This window comes from Hyaena hyaena, unplaced genomic scaffold, assembly GCF_003009895.1.
Source record: "Hyaena hyaena isolate Hyena2069 unplaced genomic scaffold, ASM300989v1 scaffold_672, whole genome shotgun sequence".
Classification (NCBI taxonomy): Eukaryota; Metazoa; Chordata; class Mammalia; order Carnivora; family Hyaenidae; genus Hyaena; species Hyaena hyaena.
In genome coordinates, this window is record NW_024081299.1 from 991,334 (window position 1) to 999,203 (window position 7,870).

A 7,870-nucleotide genomic window follows, 5' to 3' on the forward strand; every position below is an offset into this window, starting at 1 on the left:
CCCTCCTTTGTCCCAACAGCTGTTTTCATTTGTATTCATTACATCTATCAAGCTACCTTTGATTCCCTGACCTTGTTCTTAAATTCCATACCACAAAGGTCCAATGCTAACAGAGCAGCTAAAGCTATTCTTCTAGAACAAAACTCGAATCTTGTTACTTCTTTGCCTAAAACTTTCCAGTGGATTTCTACTTCTTTCAGAGTAAAGTCCAAATTATTGATAATGGTCCATAATGCTGTGTACAGCCTTCTTTCCAACGTCTTTGACCAGATCTCTCACTCACTCCCTTGCTGACTGCTCGAGAAACCCTAGCCTCACAGCTAATCCTTGAACATGCTTGCTAGACATCCAAATATGAACAACCGTTTATTCAGCCTGGAGATATCTTTCCTCAGACACATGAATGGCTTGCTTTCTCCCTGTTTTCAGGGACTTTTTAATAGGTATTTTTAAGTGTTTTTTTTTTTTTTCTTTTTAAAGACAGAGCACAAGTGGGGGAGGGGGAGAAAAGAGAGGGAGGGAGAAAGAGAGAACCCTAAGCAGGCTCCACTGTCAGCACAGAGCCCTGGCTCTGGGATGGTTCCCACAAACTGTGAAATCAAGACCCGAAATGAGATCACCACTGGGGCTGAAATCAAGAGTTGGATGCTTAAGGGACTGAGCCACCCAGGAACCCTCTTACTTTCAAGTTTTTATTAAAATATCTGCTTTTTAGCTATGCCTCTTAAATCAACCTATTTGAAACAGCAACACCACTTCTCTTGACCCTCCTTGTTGCATAGCATTACCAACATTTTGTGTATTTTTTTTTTTTAATTTATTTCTGAGAGAGGGAGAGGCAGCGTGAGCAAGGAAGGGTCAGAGAGAGAGGGAGTCACAGACTGAAACAGGCTCCAGGCTCTGAGCTGGCAGTCAGCACAGAGCCCGACGCGGGGCTCGAACCCACCAACCGCGAGAACATGACCTGAGCCGAAGTCGGACGCTTAACCCACCGAGCCACCCAGGCACCCCATCTTGTGTACTTACTTTAATTAAAATTATGTGGCTTTGGCTTGTTTCCATACAAGAATCTAAGCTCCCTAGAAAGCGAGTATTTTCCCAGGTCGCCTTCTAGCGTCTAGACATAGGGAGAATATACGCTCTATTAACATTTATGGAATAAGCCAAGGATACATGTATTATTACAAATTATTCATTTGGCAGCTATTTATGAGATAATGACTGTTAGGCCCTGCAGACACAGTGCTGTCACCTGACGTGGACCTCCGCACAGGTGCCCCCCTTTTTCAGCACACCCCCAGTCCTGTACCTGCATGCGCACTTTCTCCTTACCTGGTGATGCGGAGGCACCCGTGGTCCAGGAAAGCCAGCAGATCTCTCTCACCCCCAGCGTTGCAGGCACCCCTTGTCCTCGGACAACTGAAATAAATTTCTCGGCCCAAGGCAGAGCCACTCGTGCCCCGTGTGTGACCTCCACAAACCGGAACTCAGTTATGTAAATACCCGACTTGACCCCAGAGGCAGGAGACCCAGTCAGCCAATCCGCAGACGCCCCACGACAAGCCACTCCGGTCGGTCGCTCTCACTCCGAAAGGAGCCGGTAGGGTCCCAGTCCCTCAGGTATTTTCTGTTTTCTCTTCCTTGTTCCTTATTCTTTGTGATGTTAAAGCTTCTGGCCTTCAGCCCCATAGTGCGGGTCTCTGAAAGACTATCTGCTTCGGGAAGCGTTTGAGAAGATTTGTTTTGCTTTTATCGCCGAAATTGCCTTCTTTAATCATTTTATTTTCCTTTTTCGTTTCTTTTCTGTTTTTTAAGTTTGACCACGAGGAATGGGATCTGAGGCTGCCTGCTAACTGGAGGAGTTGCTGCACAGACGAGGCACCTGGTTCTAGTCCTTTCCTAGGGCCCCAGGTAAGTCACTGCGGATTGAGCAGGCTCACCTGCCTGCGCCTCTTAGATCCAAACAAACTTTATTTAAAACTGCACGTACATATTGTTCCCAGAAAGGTTCTGGAGCCCTGGAAAGGTTCCCGGGATTTATTGAAATTTTTAGAAAGGTTCTGGGCCTCATAAGTTTCCAGAATTGTTAAGGCATCAAAATAGGAAATATGAAATAAATATACATGTAAAATTCCTGTACATAACAAAATAATAAAAGACCGATGAGAGAAACTAAGACTGAATGCTCTTTATCAGGTTGGGTAAGTAGTCTTGTATTCCTAGTTTGAGAGTTTTTATAAGGAATATTTCTTGGATATTGGCAAAGGTTTTCTGTTTATTAACCTGACTTTTTGGTTTCATTTTTAGTTTGTTACATGGTGAATTACATCAATTGGGTTATGAACGTTAAATAAACCTTTTATTTCTGGGGTAAACCTATTTGATGATAATTTATTATTTATATTGTTGGAATTTATTTGCTAAAAGTTTGTATATAGTTTTGCATCTATGTTCATGAAGGATATTGGTCTGGAGTTTGATTGTAATACATTTGATTGATTTTGGTGTCCTGATAAGTCTGATCCCATTATATAAATTGGAAGGGATTCCCTCCTCCTAAATTATCTATAAGGGTTTGGGTAGAATTGCTCTAATTCTTCTGCAAATTTTGATAGCAAACTAGTCAGGGAGGTTTTTGTGGGTTTTTTTGGTTTTTTGGGTTTTTTGGGGGGAAGGGGAGTTGAGGGCTAATATGTTCACTACAGATTCAATTTCCTTAAGAGATATAGGGCTATTCACATTTTCTATAACTTCTATAGTGAGCTGTGGTAGTTGTGTCTTTAAAGAAATCAGTTTATTTAATCTAAGTTGTTGAATTTGTTGACTGAAAACATTAATAATATCTCCTTTATCATCCCTTTAATATCTGTAGAATTTAGAGCAATGTAACTCCTCTCATTCCAGGTGTTATTTTTTGACTTTATTTTTTTCCTTTCTTGATCATTCTGGCTGGAATTTTATCACTTTTATTGATGATTCTAAGAGCCACCATTTGATTTCATTTTTTCTATTGTTTTCATTTCCTGTTTCATTGATTTTTTTTTTCACCCTAGTCTTTATTACTTAACCTAGTCTAATTCCTATGACTTTAATTTGATCTTTTTCTTGTTTCTTAAGGTGGCAGCTAAAGTCATTTGAGACCCTTCTTCATTTCTTATATATTAATGCCATAAAATACCAAGTACTGCTTTAGCTATGTTAAAAGATAAACTGAGACACATTAAAATTTTCAAGACTTCATTTGATGGAATGTCTGTTCTATTGAGGCTGCCCCAAACCAAAAATGGTTAGCCATACTCCTTGGGCAGGAGCTGGAGGAAAAGCTTTTATTGAGCAGATGCAGAACTAAAGCAAGGAAATTATTTGGTGGGCTATAGCCTCAGTGGTTGGCTTATTTAGGATAGAATAGTTGGTCATTTGCGATTTGTTCTTAAGTTTTGAGTTTTGGGATATGAGTGTGTTTAAAGTGCTTTACTCTGGCTTACTTCTGTTTGCTTACTGAGGCTACTAAAAACATTAAAGCCACCTCAGCCTATTTATATAATTACTATAACAGCTACCACTGTTTTTGGTACATATTTTTTGTTTTAACTTCAGTTCAAAATATTTTCTAGGGTCACTTTTGATTTCTTCTTTGGCCTGTGGATTATTTTAAATTTACTTATTTAGGCTTTAAATGCTTGAGGAATTTCCAGACATCTGTGTATTTGGATATGTTACTTTTATTTTTATGAAGTTTGATATATCTTCAGTGTTCCCTAAGGATTTTTCTTTTCAACTTATGTATTATTTAGAAGTTACTTCCGTCCTTTGAAATGTGTTGAGATTCCTTTTATGGGTTGTCATATGGTCTGTGTTGGTTAACACACCATGTGGATTTGACAATTTTCATGCTGCAATTGTAGTACCTAGTGTTGTATAAGTATCAATTAAGTCAATGTGCTGATAGTGTTTTCCAGATAATTTATGTTGTTACCAACTTTTAAAATATACTTATTCTTTTAAATCCTGAAAGATGGGTCTAAATGCCCATAATCATGATTGTAAAATAGTTTATTTTCCCTTCTGTTCTCTCAAATTCAGCTTCATGTACATATTTAGACATTCATTTACAGTTACTGTGTCTTCCTGGTGAGTTGACCGTTTAATGAGCATTACCATGTTTGATGTGGGGGGGTGAGGATTGTGTTTTTTTTGTTTTGTTTTGTTTTTTGTTTTTCTTTTCTTTTCTTAGTGGTTCCTGTCAGTTCTGTTATCATCTCTCTTCAGCCTTGAGGACCTCCTTCAATATTTCTTGTGGTGCAAGTATGCTAATGACCACTTCTGTCATCTTTATTTTGTCTGAAAAGGTCTTTATTTTGCCATTATTCCTAAAAAGTGTCGTCACAAAATATAAAGTAGTTGATTATTTTTGTCTCAGTATTTTAGAGTGTTCTTGGCCTCCATATTTTCTAATGAGAGGTCAGCAGTCATTCAAGTGATTGTTCCTCTCTGTTTGCAGTCTGTCATTTTTGTCTGGATGCTTTTAAGATAATTTCCTTATATTGATTATTTTGTGCATAATGTGATTTTTCTTCATGTTTATCTTGTTCAGAGTTCACTGAGCTTCTTGAAACAACACGTTTATATCTTTTTGAAAAAAAATTTGATTTTTATATTTTCATATACTGAAATATATTTTCTATTCATTTTCTCTTTGCACCTTGCACTACTCCTCTTAAACACAGGTTATACATTGTCTTATATTTTCTTAAATTCCTTAGGTTTTAACCACACACCTTGGAAATGAGTTCAATCTACCCTCCTGCTAAAAGCTGTTTAAAAGGAAAGTCATTCTAATACCTTCCATGTTTTGACTCTCCTTTCAGAATCTTCCTATTTTGATGTACACACCAGTGCCTATAGATTGTTTTTATTTTCTCCAAAGACTGTATTTATCTGTGGGCAGGCATGAAATAGTGGGTGCTTATTTAGTTTTACTGAAAATAGAAATCTTGTCAAATAATTTTTGAAACTTGTGCTAGTGTAATTAATTTTGTGGTAGGGTCCCCTCCCTAAGAAAAGAAAAAAAAAAAAAAAACCCTCAAGGCAACTTGGCTATATGCATATGTGACAATATCTGTCACAACCTTGTAACCTGAGATGACTTAATCAGACTACATGTTTGTGTGTTACCATATATGAGAGACAAAGAAGTAGAAAATATAAAAAACTACACCATATGCTGTTCGGGGCTCAGTTCTTTAGTATGAACCCAGCTGAGCAGTGACAGCATGAATAAGGTTGCTGCCTGGAAAGAAAAGCCTCAGTATCATGACTCTCTGTGTGAGAATGCTACTACAATATGGGGAGATTATATTTTACTAGAATCACTAAAATTCCCTAAGGAATAAACCCTTGTATCACACCATACAGAACTCTTAGCTCAAAATGGGTATTTGTCCTGAAGAGAAATGCTAAAACCCTAAAATTTATGTAGAGAAACACAGCGGATTAATCATATGATGTTAAAGGAGGTAACATTCACTACCAAGAAGTAATACCATTAAAGAAAATATAATAATATTAATAGATATGTCATAGCCAGTCTCCAAGAGGGCCCTGGTCATCCACTCATACTTCCTGGTATTCACACCTGTATGTAATATCTTTCACATTGTACTAGGGTTAGTATATTGGACCAGTAGCAGAGGTGATCAAATGTCATTTTCTGAGACTAAGTTATTTCAGATACTATAGTTTAAATCGTCGTCTCTTAGTGCTTGCTCTCTTGGCTTCCTGCCCTTGCTCTCTCTCTATCCTGCTCCCTTTCCATAAGCAGCCCTATGAAAGAACCCATGTAGGAGGAATTGGAGACAATAACCATGTGAGTTAGGTTGAAAATACATTCTCCGGATCCAGTCAAAGCCAACAGGTTTACTGTAATGTCACGAGAGATCCTGAGCCAGAAACATCTGTCCAGCCACTCTTAGATTACTGATCCTTGCAACTATGTAAGATGATAAGTGTTGTTGATTTAAGCTGCTAAATCAGGAGACGTCTGTTATATAACAATAGATAACTAACAAATGATGTTTCATAAATAATAAAAAATTATGTTCTTTTAGAGACACTGCTAAGAAAATGAAAAGGCAAGCCACAAATTGTGAAAAATTATTTGTTTTAAGTATATGTGAAAAAAAGTCTTTTAACTACAATATAAAACAGTCTCTTATGACAAAAATCCAATTTTAAAAATGGACGAAAAAAATTGGACACTTCACCAAAGAGATATTCAAATGGTCAGTAAGGACATGAAGAGCTAATCGCCATCTTTAATCTTCAGGAAAGGAAAATAAAATCACACTGAGATACCACTCCTCACCCACTAAAATAGCTAAGTTTTAAAGGCTGACAAAACCAAATGTTGAATAGGACATGGAACGACTGGAAATGTCTTTTACTGCCAAGGAAAATTTAAATGGGCAATCACTTTGGAAAACTCTTTAGTAATTTCTTAAAAACGTTAAATATGCACTTACTATAAGGCCCAGCAATTTCTCTACTAGGTATTTACCTTAAATAATTGAAAACACTTGTCTAAAAAAGACTTATATATGAAAGAATTAGTAACTTTCTTCATAGAAGTATTCATACATTAGATGATTACTCATTAATATAAGGAATGCATGATATGATGAATCTCAAAAACATATTGAGCAAAAGAAATCAGATGCAAAAGACTAAATAAATGCAAAAGACTTCTATGAAATCCTTAAATATGCAAAACAATCAAATGGCAACAGAAAGCAGATCAGTGATTGCCTGGGTGGTGGGGGAAGGGGAATGGGAGGACTTACTACAAAGGAATATGATGAAATGTTTGGGAAAATAGGATCATTGAGGTGCTAGTCCATGGGTATGTGTATTTGTGAAAATTCATTGAACAGTATACTTTATATCTGTTCATTTTATTGTATATAAATTATACCCTTATCAAGCTGACTTAAAAGGACAAATTCTTTTTTAGAGTACATGAAACTATACATTTTTATTTCTATTTTTAAAATAGCTTTAAACACCTAGTTAAACACTTTTTCTGAAGCTATGTTCTTCTTATTAAAGTTATGTTACAAAAGTCTAGGAACTCTTTACAGGTTTTTAACTTATATCTACAAATATTATTCCACATGTAATAAGACATAAAGACAAATATACCATGCTTTATTTTTGTAAAAACTTTGTGTGGGGGAGGGGGAAGAGGCATTGAAGAGGTGAAAAAAGGAGACTAACAACATAAGAAGAAAAAGAGAAATAAAATAAGTAGATTGTTCTATGCTAAATTAGGGATATATTTTACACACACACACACACACACAACACAATACAGATGGACATCCTGAGTTAGGGGTAGGAAGCTTCCTTAGAAAGCCAGAGGGGAGGGGGTCCAGAGAGCTTCCTGGCTGGTGGCCAAGTGCAAGTTTGGGGACAGAGGCGCACCTGCAGAGGCCGCAGGAGGGCTGCACCCTTCCCCACACCCGGCCCCGCGCGTGTCCTCTTCTGGCTGCTCCGGAGTCCTGACCTCCTAGCATCCACTGTGGCCTGGATGGTGTCTGGGATCCCACGTGACATCTTTGTCATGGCTGTTTACTCTCCTCCTGCATTGGGAAGGCCTGACATCTTTCCTGATCTCTTGTGACCTGAACTCTTGAAGAATAATGGGTTCCCTTCATCCTGATTCATTACAATCAATTACTTTTCTTTGGTGGCAGTGAAACCCCATTGAATTCTAATGACCTAGAGATATCTAGCACTGTACTTAAGTTTCAAAATATCTTTCAGAGAAACAGAGAGAGACAGCATGTCAGCAGGGGACAGGCCGAGAGAGAAG